Source organism: Tachypleus tridentatus, chromosome 13 (assembly GCF_004210375.1).
Source record: "Tachypleus tridentatus isolate NWPU-2018 chromosome 13, ASM421037v1, whole genome shotgun sequence".
Classification (NCBI taxonomy): domain Eukaryota; kingdom Metazoa; phylum Arthropoda; class Merostomata; order Xiphosura; family Limulidae; genus Tachypleus; species Tachypleus tridentatus.
The window spans coordinates 171,415,568-171,430,961 of record NC_134837.1 but is presented as its reverse complement, the minus strand read 5'-3'; the positions used below and the strand labels follow the sequence as shown (position 1 = coordinate 171,430,961).

Sequence of the window (15,394 nt, the reverse complement as noted above, 5' to 3'; positions counted from 1 at the left end):
TAAAACACATATATTTGTGGATTATCGTGGTCCAGTATTCTGGCTGGTCAACCACAGAGAGCAGTTTTATAGTTTTCAGCTATATTTAGCCACAGAAGAATCGGAACTTAACGTTCAATCACATTTTTATATATTAGTAATCACAGTGTCAATCATGTGCACCTTTTATTTTAAATTATTAGCCAAAAATATTAGTTTATTTTTAAAGAAAACCTTATTTTAATTTTCTTCCATAATATTCTGATTTACCTTAAATAAATAAATATATATATATATATATATGTGTGTGTAAGAATATACCTCAAATGTCTCTCGCTTAGACAGCGGTAAGCCTCCGGATTTATCATGCTAAAATATGGGGTTTAATTCCCCTCGGTGAACATAGTAAGTGACCCGATATGGCTTTGCTTTAAGAACAACACAAATTCTTTGACTATCACCTGAAACACGAATTTCTGTGGATAATTGTGATCCAACTTTCTGACTGGTCAAATACAGAGAGAAGTTTTGTATTTTTCGACTAGATTTAATACTGTTATAGAAGAATCTAGAATTAACGAATACAGGAGCAGCCTTTTAACCACTGAAACAGCATTGTTTTGTTTTTTTTTACCTCCATGCAAGTTTCCCTACTACTGTTCAATTGTATTCAGTCTTAACTTTGTCAGTTTGGAGATTCACCTTATCACAACAGACGAACTGTTCTAGCATAACCTTGTCTTCCTCTGACTCACAATATGCAATCAAATAAGTTTCTAACATCTTTTTTCATCTATTAAATTAATATAGATACAGTGCCACAGTATCTTCTGACTCGTACATTCATCTACTTGTGAGTAACAGGTTCAGCCAATCCACTTAAGTCATCTAATTCTCAAAGTGAAAGAAAATATTAAAATAAAAATTATGGTTTTGAAACAATGGGCAGTTTCTCTAAACTACCCGAATAAAAAAAGACTGAAAACAATAAATAACCATCCTAGCATTTAGAATTTTAAAAAATACTTATAAATTGGTGGAACGAAAAACAAAGGCTTAAACAGCATAGCATATCACAGTATATTGGCTCACTTAAAGCATAGGGCTCAACTGTTACACAAGACTTCAGCCTATCACACTTTCAGTGAAATTCCATGTACCATATGAGTGTTAAAACTCACAACTTAATGAAATGAACTGACAAAAAAGACATTGTGTCAAGTCCTACCTGTGCCAAGTTGTTGCCATACTTCAAATGCATAACATAGTCAAACCCAATCTTTGAACTAAACTGGTATTTTTTCACTGTTTTGTCTCAGCATTTATTGATGTATGAGAACTTCACCTAACTGCTGTAAATAAAATTTACATATCAAGCAATGTGGTTGTCAGCTATTCTGCATGTTCCAGTGAATACTGGTAGAATACCAGTTCTGAATGTGGAATTATATATCATGTTCACATGAATCTGTATCTCACGTTCAATAACACTATGTAACATAAATTTTGTTCCTAAATAGTATGTGTTATTTTTCAACTGATTGCTTACATTGTAAAAGTACAAAAATGGCCATTATGTCCTTCAAACTTTGCTTTACAGACCTGGATAATAAAATATAGAAATTAACCTATTTTCTAATTAAAAACGAACAAATTTGCACATTTAATTTACATAAAGTCTGAATAAAACAACATATGAATCAAGATTTACATGTATTTCTATTAAAGTTATACAAAAATGTTTAGAAGTGAGTAGTTTTTCGAGATTTGCGATTGTAATGTAAATCACTTTCATGTATCAGCCCCCATATACAGTCTCCCATCATGTTTTCGTTAAACGCTCCTTGGTAGCGGCGTTCAAAATCCAGTATATCTTGGCGGAAGCGCTCGCCTTGCTCCTTTGAGTATGCTCCCATATTCTCCTTGAATTTATCAAAATGAGCGTTAAAGATATGGACTTTCATGGACATCCTGAAGCCCATTTTCCCGAAGTTCTTCACCAGAGCCTCAACCAGTTCTACATAATTTTCGGCCTTGTGATTGTCTAAGATGCCCCAAACCACTGCGACAAAGCTACCCCATGCCTTTTTTCCTTCCTACTGAGCTTCTTGTGGAATTCTGTGCACTCCAGGATCTTTTTTATTTGTGGTCCAACGAAGACACCAACCTTTACCACAGACAGCATAGGGAAGAAGTCTCGAAAGTACTTGAATGCTACAGATTCTTTATCAAAAGCTGCGACAAATTGTTTCATAAGACTCAATTTTATGTGAAATGGTGGGAACAACACATTTTGGAGGCACTAGTGGCTCACACTTGACATTGTGCCTCCCCAAATAGAACTCGGTCCGCTGTGGCCAGTGCTTTCTGTTGTATTGCGCTGTAGTGTCTCTGTTGTCCCAAAGGCAAAGGTAACAAGGAAACTTGGTAAAGCGTGTGTGTGTGTTTTTCTTTTAGCAAAGCCACAAAGGCTATCTGCTCAGCCCACCGAGGGGAATCGAATCCCTGATTTTAGCGTTGTAAATCCGGAGACTTACCGCTGTACTAGCGGGGGGCAACTTGGTAAAGCATCCTTGGAAACCCATCAAAAATGCCACCATTTTGAAGTCTTTGATAACCTCCCAGCCATACTCATCATACTTCAAAGCTACTAGTAAGGTCTTGACACTGTTGTATTCCTCATTGAAGTGCACCGAAAGATATTTAAATTTTAAAAGGTCTAAAATTTGTATAATATAAGATCTTACTATTAAAGCAAGCAAAAATTGTCCGTCTTACCTTCTAGAGTTGTTTTTTTTTTCAGTGTTCACAGGTAAAATGAGGTGCCCAGGATTTGTCTTTATCCCTGACAGGCATGCCGAAATATGCCTTGTAGGCTTCATATATTTTCGCAGATTCTGTCACAGAGTACTTTTTTGCTCTTGTTTTGATAAATTTGCCACATACATAGCAGAATGCGTTTGAAGAATGCTTGCAGCTTCTTGATGCTATCGCTGATAAAATCAGATAGGTCTATGTGTTCACTTAGGCTGCTAGAACTAAACTGAAATAGTTAGTTGTGAGCCCCTATATATATTATTATGGAAAGTTCTAGAAAATTCTGAAAGAAAATTCTCGTAAGTTTTACAATATTCTAGAAAGTTCTAAAAAACTGTAAAAGGTTCTTGAAGATTCTCATAAGTTCTACAACATTCTAGAAAGTTCTTGAAAATTCTTGTAGGTTCGAGAAAATTTTCTATCAACTACTCAACACTGAATCTACCTAGAAGGTTCTGGAAAATGGGTATATTTGAAAATTTCATTACCCAAATCACAAAAGCATATTTTTAAGAGAAAAATAGGTCTTTTTCTCTTTACTTTAGGCATAAGCAATTAGGAAATAACACTTTCTGCCCAGGAACAAAAAAAAGTAAATATTTTGTTACATAGTGTAATTAATATATTTGGAAAACACCCGAGAAGTCCTTGTTTGTTTGTTTGTTATGGAATTTCGCACAAAGCTACTCGAGGGCTATCTGCGCTAGCCGTCCCTAATTTAGCAGTGTAAGACTAGAGGGAATACAGCTAGTCATCACCACCCACCGCCAACTCTTGGGCTACTCTTTTACCAACGAATAGTGGGATTGACTGTCACATTATAACGCCCCTACGGCTGAAAAAGCAAGCATGTTTGGCGCGATCGGGATGCGAACCCGCGACCCTCAGATTACGAGTCGCACACCTTAACACGCTTGGCCATGCCGGGCTCCGAGAAGTCCTTACCATTACTCTTTACATAATCGTTTTATATGACAGGTGACTATCCTAACAGTTCAATTCGAACTTAGAAACTTTACAACACATGACAATTTTCATGGTCGATTTAGCCAAATCTCCCAGTGTAACTCGATAAAGTGTCTTAACTAAACCTCGTATCTGTCACAACTCTGCTAAGATTGTTAAAGTTCACTCCTTGAACTATGTGAATTTTTCTAAATAATGTGTTAGTCAGTAAATAACTTCAACTCACTTGGTGAAATAATTAATGATAAACAGTACATACTGATTATCATTATCTATTCTGAGACAGGTCTAACAATTCTCTTTTTCCGAGTTTTCCCTCTGAATACTGCGATATTTTTACCTTTTATCAATTTCTTCTCAGATGTGTACACAGAAGAACTGCTTCTATAAGTTGAGTGTAGTGCTTGACACTCTTTGATGGCCTTTAGTTCTTTCGTCATGCAACACAAATAATTTCAGTTTCAATTACCTCAAGATAACTAGTTGCATTATAGAACTACTGTCATTTTTATTTATATTCTAATAATAAAGAACCACATCATCTTACACTTCAAACTGATCTTAAAAGAGCCAGAAGTTACATGTGCTTCACTTTACTGTATAGTATGATGTGCTGAAGTTACATGTGGAGGAAGTACCTGTAAATATAAAAAAGAAATGATGGCACTGTGATGGAGAATATGTGGTCAAAAAAGAAACTTGGAAATGAAATGAGTAGCAAGGTTTCAATTAGTGGAGTCCTCAAAAGAGAACATCTCCAATAGGAGAGCCAAACCTAAGGCTAAAGAGACCAGTTTCCAACCAGGTTCATAGCACCTGGTACGTGGCAGGCAATGAGATGAACTGACTTTAATAGAGCCCGGTAAAAAAGAACCAGAGTTTGAAAACAAAAACGAGGGATTCTGGTTATTCTGTAGCAATTTACATATGCAAAATAGAATAGGTTATAACAAAATTATCCACTATGAGAAGTAAGAAATGGAACATACCTGGCGAACTAACAAAAGTCTGAGTGCATTGATATGATAAAGGACTCATACTGCGTTCATGTAAGAGATGTGAAACTGTCATTCAAAGATGCACACCAACCAGAAAGGAAGGCAGCAGTGAAGAGGTACAGGTCCAGGTAAGTGGAGGTAATGAACACTGGATATTGAATCAGTTGAACCACTAATAAAATCTTGAAGAACAGGAGAGAACAGGAAAGATATTGAAGTCAAAGTTTTCTATGAGAACCTCCTAGGTCATGAAAGGACCAATGGAGGAGGTGCTTATCTGTTTGAGTTGCAGACATATATTCAGTTCCAATGAAGCCATGGTCTCCAAACACTAAAATCCTGTTATGCATCATACCGAATGAGTAGAATATGAAGGAAACATGACAAAGCTGAGTGAAAGGGAAAATAATTCGAGAAAAAGTCTGTACACAAAGTGTAGAGCAACCCTTGTGTTAATGAGAAAATGTGACCAAAGGAGCTCAATCTGTCAGAGCTAGTCACTCACAGAATCCGACTTAACACCAATGAGCTCAAAGAGTTTAACGCCAGTTAAGAGAGGAAACTGGGAATCAAAAACAAAAACCGAGAAGGAAATCAAGGTACAATGGTAGAGATTTGCGTTTGGGACAATGTGGAAACATAGATGAAAGCAAGGGTTGATGATGGCAGCCTCAGTCCATCATTCAATTAAATCAAGAATACTTTCGAAAATACAGTGCAAAGAACTAACAGAAGAGAAGAAGTAAGCTGAAAAATAGATAAGAAATATCACTACCCAATAACAAAGACCTGAGAAGGCAGAGAAATGGTAGAAGTGGAACAAGCCACAGTGGAGAAGTGAAGGGAACTGTAATTGCCCACCAAATTTTCTTAGCACAATAATATGCCTCAGACAGTGTTAAGGTGTAGAAAGAAGAAGTAAAGAAGATTAAACGACAGAAATACTGGACTCTGAAGAACAAAATCGATAGCAAATATTCCACCCAAAAAAAAAACAGGCCAGAGTAATCCTAATTGTGGAAATGGCGAAAGATGATTCAGAATGAGTAGAACCAAGAAAATAATAATTAGGTAGACAGGAATGGTGGGGCTTGAGGTTACAGGAATATAATTGGTCAATGAAAAGATGAATTACACTAGCTAAGATTAGGATTAAGTATGATGGAACTAAGATAATAATGTGACAAAGTGGAAAGAGAATGAATGGTGCATACTTGTGAAATTAATTCCTAATAAAGCGAGAAAGTTTAGAGTTCTTCTTTAACAGGGAGAGAACTTCCGAAGCATAACCTGAAGGAACAATCAAACTAATTCTCCTCATTTTCCCATCAAAACAAGGGGAAGTAATGTCTGAAGAAGGGAATGGAGTTGTTGGTTCAGGTTACACAAGGACACCCGCTACCATATGTACAATGGCTTTTTCTTTCATTCCCTAGCCTGGCATAGCCAAGCGTGTTAAGGCGTGCGACTCGTAATCTGAGGGTCGCAGGTTCGCATCCCCGTCGCGCCAAACATGCTCGCCCTTTCAGCCGCGGGGGCGTTATAATGTAACGGTCAATCCCACTATTCGTTGGTAAAAGAGTACTCCAAGAGTTGGCGGTGGGTGGTGATGACTAGCTGCCTTCCCTCTAATCTTACACTGCTAAATTAGGGACGGCTAGCACAAACAGCCCTCGAGTAGCTTTGGGCGAAATTCAAAAACAAATCCTTCATTCCCTGTGAATGTGCTCCATAAGCCTTAGGTGTTACATAACCTGTCCAAGAAAATTATTCACTCATACAAGTAGTAGATGTTATATGAAATGACGTGTTCATAGTTTCTAAAAAAAAGGAAATTAAGATCCTTAGTACATTTGCTTTCATGTTCTCCATCAGTAGGTCACAGTTAATTTTAGTTATGGACCGCATGATGCAAGGGTATGTAACAGACAATTACGTTTCAAAGCTAAATTTCTCTTGTAGCATACAAGTTTGGGACACTGTTGGGTTCGGCGTTTTATGGCGCAAAGTAACTAAGCTATCTGAGCCAAACATCCCGTAAACAGTTAAAAGTTTTAAAATTCAGAAAAAGGAATAAAAATAAAACAAGACAAAGTTTAATATTTGAATTAAAACTTAAATAGCATTAACTCCAATTTTTATATATAGCTTACAGCAGTAAGAGAGAAATTACAGTAAAACTAGTTTTAAAGGACATTCTGTAGCATAAGTTGAATGGTAATAACTTTTCAGTCCTGGTTTCGAGTTATGTAATGTTACGGCCATGTTCAGAAAGTAAAGTAATACAAGTTATAAAAGACTTTCTGTAGCATAATTTTAATTATTATAAATCGCCAGGATGACTAACAGGTAAGTTCAAACATCAGCATCAGACACCTGAAGTTGACCTTTCCGGTCCTGGTTTCGAGTTATTTGACGTTACGGCCATTTTCTAATTTCATATCAAACTAGTTGTACTTCAAAAAACAGTAACAAAAATGGTCTGATTTATGAATTAAAAACTTAAATAGTGTAAGAAAGGTCAATGGCCTTTAAAAAGACTAAAAACATCTGTAAAGTGGACATTGTTACAATCGCCGATGACACTGTCCAAAGTTACTGGTAAACCTTGGGACAAAACATGTCTAAAATGGTGCCGTCGTTGAGAGTCGTAACGACGGCAAAACAGTAAAATGTGCCTTATTGTGACCTGAGTGTCACACAGACAACATATTGATCCATCAGTCTCAGATAAAAGAAAACAATGAGTTTTAAAACTGTGAAATATGCGTAGTCTAGTCAGAACAACTTCCTCTTTCTGATTCTTGCAGAAACAAGACGCCCAAAGTCCAATAAAGGGTTTTATTTGGAAAATCTTGTTTTCACGTTGTACACTCCAAGTCGATTGTCGACAGGCATGGAGCCGAGTCTTGAATATAGGACCATACTTCATGTATGGAGCAGGCACAGCAGAGATAATGCCAGAGCAAATAGATTTAGCTGCGGTGTCGGCGAGCCCGTTCCCGTGATAACCAACGTGGCCTGGTATCCAGAAAACCTGGAAAGAAGTAGATGATAAAAAAATAAGCATGTCGGTTTTGAATATCAGAGATAATAGAGTGAGAACTGACGTGAAGCGATTCCAGGGCTAACAGAGAGCTAAGCGAATCGGTATAAACAATACAGTGTGTGTACTGCATAGCTTCTATGTGATCCAGGACAAGAGAAACAGCGTACAATTCGACAGTGAACACAGAGACTGTAGAGGGGATTCTGTGTGCAACAACCGAATCACGGCAAACAATAGCAGAGCCCACAGAGTCATCTGATTTCGAACCATCTCATTCATAAATGAGAATGAAAGGACGGTTCGAAAGATGTTAAGCAAGTAGAAGGTGGTATTTCCAATCAGGAGTATCTGTCTTCTTTAGATGATTCAAAGAAAGGTCACAAGGAATAATAATTATCCATAGTGGCAGCTAGTCCTCACCACCCACCGCCAACTCTAGGGCTACTCTTTTGCCAATGAATAGTGTGATTGACCGTCACATTATAACGTCCCCACGATTGAAAGGGGAAGCTTGTTTGGTGGGACGGGGATTCAAACCCACGACACTCATGTCCGGTCCTTGAGGTTGTGTTTTGTGTTTTGTCCATCTTGAGGTCTGTATTTTGTGTTTGGTTCATAAAATGAAAGGCATGCAAGGTACAGTTCAAATAGTTGAAACAAAAGATAGATGGAGCTCTCTAAATAAAATCATGGACCATCGTCCATCTATCATTTCTTCATCACTGCAAGGATGAACTAAGCTAAAGGCATTTCTTACAAAAGTTAGTAAAACTTAATATTTACATTTCCATGATTGTTATTTTACTTTTTTAAAGGACATCCATACCAATCTACAACTTGCAAAGACAGGGGATGAATGGCTAAACTGAAAACATTATTGGATTTGGCACTTGATGTTTACCCTTAAAATAGTTTTTTGATTGGTTGTCCATTGCTTTCATTCTATTCGGGTGCTACTGCTGCAATTATTCCTTATTTGTTATATTACAAAATGTACTTTTTATGATTTTTTATAACTGGTATTTTTTATTAATTCTTACGTAACACAGGTTTGCAAATTAGAACTTTATAAAAGCTGTTTCCGTTTTAATAACGGATGTTTCGTAATTTTGCAACGCAGATTTCGAAAATAATATTAATTTTGTCTCTCATGTAAGGATTATTTACAAAGCATAAAAGGAAAAACTCTTACCTGAATCAAATTATTATTTCATTTACTCACAAAGAACATTTTTTTATTATTATGTTTGGGTCACAGACCAATCGGCTACGCGAGCGTCTTATCGATTGTCAGTATTTTAAGCGTTACAAAGTGTGACCCGATTTTAATGAAAGTAATTCACATTTCACATATCTAAACATACATATGGCGTATTATGAAAAATCTGTACGCGTCGAAGAAAATTGGTATCATTGTTGGATTCAGCGTACAAGAATTACTGTAAAACGTGAAAATTTCAAGACAATAAAATCATCGCAGGGCTGCGTAATTCGTGAATGTTTTAAACACATATACTTACATAGAGTGATAACAAGTATCGATTAGTGATTAGAATTTAACTTTTTCTTTAGATCATTGCCAGCTTCTCTGTGTTCTTCATCCTGCTATCATCCATCACACAGATTTTAGGTACGATACCTTCCTCAAAGGAACAATATGATGAAGATGTCAATGAAGAAATTCCGCTACACAAAGAAAACAAAAAAACTGGGTATGATTGAAATCACATGTGTGGTTTGGTTTAGTGTAGAATATATCTTAAGATTATTTTCTGCACCAAACAAGGGGAAGTTTTTAAAAAGTATACTAAACACCGTTGACCTCCTAGTTATTACACCTTTCATCGTGTCTTCAATTCTTGTAGCTACAAATATTGTCCCTAAAGATTTTGAAAGCATTCACGAAATTATCCTAATCTTCCGTGTGACAAGGGTTATGAGAATTTTAAAACTGTCTCGACATTCGAGAGGCTTGCAAAGTTTGAGATATACAATGAAAAAAAGTATCCAAGAGTTCGGGTTGCTCATCTTATCCCTTGTAATTTCCATCTTGTTTTTTTCTAGTCTCGCTTATTTTGCAGAGAAAGACGAACCTGAAACACTTTACACCAGCATTCCCTCTACCTTTTGGTGGGCTTGTGTTACTATGACGACTGTTGGTTTTGGAGACATGGTTCCCGTTACTTTACCTGGCAAAGTGATTGGGAGTGTCTGCTGTATTGCTGGTGTAGTGGTTGTTGGGATGCCTGTACCAATCATTGTAAACAACTTTGCAGAGTTTTACAAGAAACAGAAGATAGTCCAAAGAGCCCTGGTGAGAAAAAAAATAATCGAAGAGGCCGAAAGAGCAAACACGTTACCGGCACCGTCTTCATGTTCTTCGCTCTCGTTTTCGTCACCAGGAAATCTTTTCCACAAGATAAAATCCAGATTCACTAGCAAGGTGAGCTCTTTGTTTTGTTTTCCGTCATTTTACTCTTATCGTATAGTTGAGGTTTTGAAGGCGTAGACATTGCAGTAAATGTATATCAGCACATGCAGTGGAAAATTTTCTAGCAAGTAAATACAATAAGCCTAAGTTAAAATATGTATGGGAGAAGTTTAACAAATAATATTACCAAAACACATAAAGCACTCAGTAACTAATCAATTCCAGATTAGAATGACATTTACGTTTTTAATAATGTTTTACTCGTCCATGCATAAAATAACTTAGATTTTTTTTCAGTAGATTTGGCCAAATAAGATTCAAACACATCTATAAAGGTATATAAAAACCTGATGTTTGATTCCAAACATTTTATGACTCTCAACAGAGAAATCAATACTTTTTGATATTACGACCATGAAAGTTCAGATAAACTTGAAACAAATTTATACCATTTTATATTTCCACAGAAATACGAGATATGCAGTTCAAACCATCAAATAAACACGAACCTCTTTTATGTTACCTAAACTGTCGATAAAAACTAGCACATACACTAAAGGCCGTGTTTGTTGTCAAGCGCAAAGTTACAAATTGGGCTATTTTAACCTTCAAATTTATCGCTCAGTGACCGAAGAGCCAGTAATGGAACTGTATGAAATCGATATCTGGGGACAGGGCTCGATTCTACTGTCTAACTCTCTAACTATTAATGGAGTATGTTAGAGTATAGATTACCATACCATATGATTTTATCCTACTGTTTAACTCTTTATCTATTAATGGAGTACGTTAAAGTATAGATTACCATGCCATAATATTTTATGCTAATGATTAAGATAAGATTGAGAGAAAAAAAGGCATTTAAGTATTCCAAAAGAAAGTTTTCCCACAATACCAGTGTTATCTTCCCAAAAGCTCACCACCACTAGAAAAAATAGTGTAATGGGAGAGAAAGGCAAATCTTTTTTTTCTATGTAAGGAAGTCATAAAATAACTGCGTAAAAAGATGCTACACTTTTGATAAAGCGTTTTGATAAATTTACATGTAGTGTACCATCTTCGTTACTATCTTTATAGACACAAGTTTTACTATCTGGTTTATCTTACGGCATTGAATCTTTAACAGAATAACAACCATAAAGAGTTCAGGAATTTGACCATCCTACTAAAAGAGATCTATAGTGAAGGAATTTTAATGTTTTGTCAACATGACGATGGGCGTGATTATCATTTTGATGTGAGACCTTCTCATCACATGAAACATTACACCGTATTTTCATGCTGCTCTACCGTTTATCAATATGTAATTGTGGATTATCATTACAAATGTCCCGTATTACTCTCCACAGTTCAGCTAAGCCTTTTAATTAACTTTCTCAGTTTTTATATAAGCCTATTCAGCGTAAAACATGTTAATTGTGAAATCCAAACCATTGTTGTGAATATTCCATTGATCCATTTTTCTCTATCCCATCAAACAAAATGTCTTTCATCATTACTAGATAATTCGATATAGGATGCACCTGCTAAAAGTGCACGTTTCTACCTTTGGTCATCTCGTTGTGTATGTTTCAATGTCCACTTAAAACATTTCATCCTGTCACCCGTTGTCAGTGGTAGTTTTGTAGTGGCTATACACCCATTTGGATTACTTCGTACTAAATGTGTATCTTACTGTTGTCAATATTACCTTCATCCTTGTATTTCAGTGTGGATTAAACTATCAACAGTTCCACGAAAAGCTTGCTATTTCTCTGTGCCAACCACATTGTAATTATCCTGTTAAAGACCGCCCTTCAGTTTCTGTTAAAGTTTGATCTCCACTGTCTACTGGTTTGTTATCTTTCCTTCTATTTTATAACACACTACAATTATAATCTGCTTTTTTTGTGAGATTATACGGGTGTTCGGAAAGTCACTGTGCAGTTTTGAAAGCAGCGATAACAGCATTCATTCAGTCTATTTCAAACCACCAACTGATAGCGGTGTTAGAAACAAAATAAGAAAAGCTTGCTATTTCTCTGTGCCAACAACATTGTAATTATCCTGTTAAAGACCGCCCTTCAGTTTCTGTTAAAGTTTGATCTCCACTGTCTACTGGTTTGTTATCTTTCCTTCTATTTTATAACACACTACAATTATAATCTGCTTTTTTTGTGAGATTATACGGGTGTTCGGAAAGTCACTGTGCAGTTTTGAAAGCAGCGATAACAGCATTCATTCAGTCTATTTCAAACCACCAACTGATAGCGGTGTTAGAAACAAAATAAGAAGGATCCAAGCCTGTATTGACGCCAACGGGGGTCACTTTCAACATCATTCATATTTACCTCCTGTATTCTATATAGAAACATGTCTGTTAATAAATATATAAGTGCACAGTGATTTTCGAACACCCTGTATTTCTAATAAATATTGTGCTGTGTGTTATCGTTGTTTCTGTTTTGTCTCAGATATTTCTATAAATCTCTAAATTTTATGTAAATTTTTAACTCCGCGTGAGCCCAGCATGGCCAGGTAGTTAAGGCACTCGACTCGTAATCTGAAGATCGTGGGTTCGAATCCCCATCACACCAAACCTGCTCGCCCTTTCAGTCGTGGGGACGTTATAATGTGACGGTCAATCTCACTATTCGTTGAGTAATCGAAAAGTTGACTGTGGGTGGTGATGACTAGCTGCCTTTTCTCTAGTCTTACACTGCTAAATTAGGGATGGCTAGTGCAGATTGCCCTCGTGTAGCTCTGCGCGAAATTCGAAACAAACCAAAGCTCCCGCGTGAGTTAACAACGAACACATTTTTGGCTATTTCTGTTTTCATATTTCATCATTACTACGTATATTATATATAGATAGTATATAAATATATTTAATACTTCCCATTTTTGTGACGTTTATGAATTATAATGAAGGTTCTGGTAAAACGAAACAACGGTGTTATCGTTTAGACGAAATCTGTGAAAAACAAAACAGTTTTGGTAGAGTCGTACAGTGTTTTATAATTACATATTTGTTCATCTTCTTAGTAACCAGAAACTTCCATCAAATGAAGTTATAATCATGAAGGTGGATCCTACATTCTCGTCGACTTTCAAACTTCTTGTTTTGTTTTTTTTTACTTTAGATATGTGACAATTTGTCAAATGTATGTTGTAGCTATATTGAAACCAATGTTACAATTATGGACACGTCAAGTAACAAGGAAAGATTAAATTCTCTAAAGAAATCACATAAAAAGTATATTATTGTTTTAAAATTACTCTTATACTTTTATGTAATAATTTGAATATTTTAAAATGCAAAAAATTATTTATTCTTAAAATTGTATGATGTACGTACAATAAAGAAATCAAATTTTGATGTTTTTGTGAATATTTATCACTTTTTAACCACGTTAAATCCAAGTTAAACAGTGCTACAAGTTATATGTCTCGTCTTTCAAACATTGGAACGTATTATGTACACTTACAAACGTAATGACCGACAAGAGCCAGCTGAACTGTAGCGTGACCAAACGTTTTGTCTTTACTCCACTTACGAGTTAAAAGTTACCAAAAATGAATAACCTAACATTTTGTCCAGTAGCCGTAATAGACAACTTACAGAGATAGTTTGAGTTCAGTCGTAGTAAAGTGAGAAAGAACAATTAATTTCAGTATTTATTTTGTTGACCCAAACTCCGGAAGGACCTGGTACTTACCAGAATTATACGAAAAGCGCTCGCAGAGAGTACTGCTAATCGCCTGTAAGTTTGTCACTTCTTGGTCACTAGGTTATAAGAGAGACACTTCTTAGCTACTACTTTACAAGACAGAACAATTTTTGGATATTAGGTTACAAGACAGAATACTTCTTGGCCATATGGATACAAGACAGAACACATTTTGACCACTAGGTTACAAGATAGAAAATAGAATGGATATATACTTCCGAGTCTCATACCAGAAAACTTTTAAAGTGGTGGTGTTTTGTGTTTTGTCCATCTACAGGTCTTGTTTGTTTTGTTTTGTTTTGAATTTCACGCAAAGCTACGCGAGGGCTGTCTGCGCTAGCCGTCCCTAATTTTGCAATTCATTCAACTGCACCTGGAGATGAAGACTAAAAGGAACTGTGACAGACCATCTATTATGAAAAGAGTGGCCCATTGAAGAAGGAAAACATAACCCCAGATGGGATGCTGTGGCAAAGATCGAAGTTTTGAGGCATATATTAAAGACAGTTGCAAACGACGGAGTAGAGGAAGTTCGTGGGACTCCGTGTATAAACTTTGGACTTGAGAAGTGCAGAACACCCCTGAGTAGAGCTGAAACCCCTGATGGTGAACAGAGCCCAAAATTTTCAAGGCTGACGTCCTGGCAGAGCCACAGACCAGAGCCCCATAGTCTAATTTTTTATCGAATAAAGGCACGATATATTTTTAGTATGGAGCATTGATCCGCCCCCTGAGAGGTGGAAGAGAGACATGGAGGATGTTCAGTGCCCTTGTACACTTGACATGCAGCTACTCGATGTGTGGAATAAAGGTCAGATTACAGTCAAATATAAACCTCAAAAACTTTGCCTCACAGACCATGGGAAGTACAGCTTCACCAATACACAGTTCAGGATTAGGGTGAATACCTCATTGATGGCAAAAGTGTATGCAAACAGTTTTGGAGAGAGAAAGGTTGTAACCTTTTGCTGTGGTCCACGTCAGTAAATGATTGAGGGTAGTCTGTAGCTACCACTCAATATACCTCATATCTGACGACTGACATGAGATGTGGAAGTTGTCGATAAAAGACTATTTGCAACTGTATGGTATAGTTGTCCACTGATGCAATTGATCTTCATAATGAAAAGTATGACACTGAAGACACAGCCCTATGGGACTCCAATTTACTGTGAGAAAGAACAAGAAAGTGTCGAACTCACACGGACCTGGAATCGCCGATTCATTAAAAAAATATTTAATAAAATCGGTAAATTGCCACGCAACCCATACGAACGGAGGTCTCACAAGATACAATACCTCCACGTTGTATCAAAAGCTCTCTCAAGGTAAGAAAATACAGAAAAAAGATGTTGTAATTTGAGAAAAGTTTCCCTAATTGATGTTTCAAGTCGAATCAGGTGGTCCATTGTGGAGCACTGTCTTTGGAACCCACACTGAGTGG

The 15,394-nt window shown here is 36.5% G+C and overlaps 1 pseudogene; it reads left to right on the top strand.

Annotated features, from left to right (window-relative positions):
- Positions 1-9,381: 9,381 nt before the first annotated feature.
- Positions 9,382-12,057, top strand: LOC143236373 (potassium voltage-gated channel subfamily B member 1 pseudogene; annotated as a pseudogene).
- Positions 12,058-15,394: the final 3,337 nt, after the last annotated feature.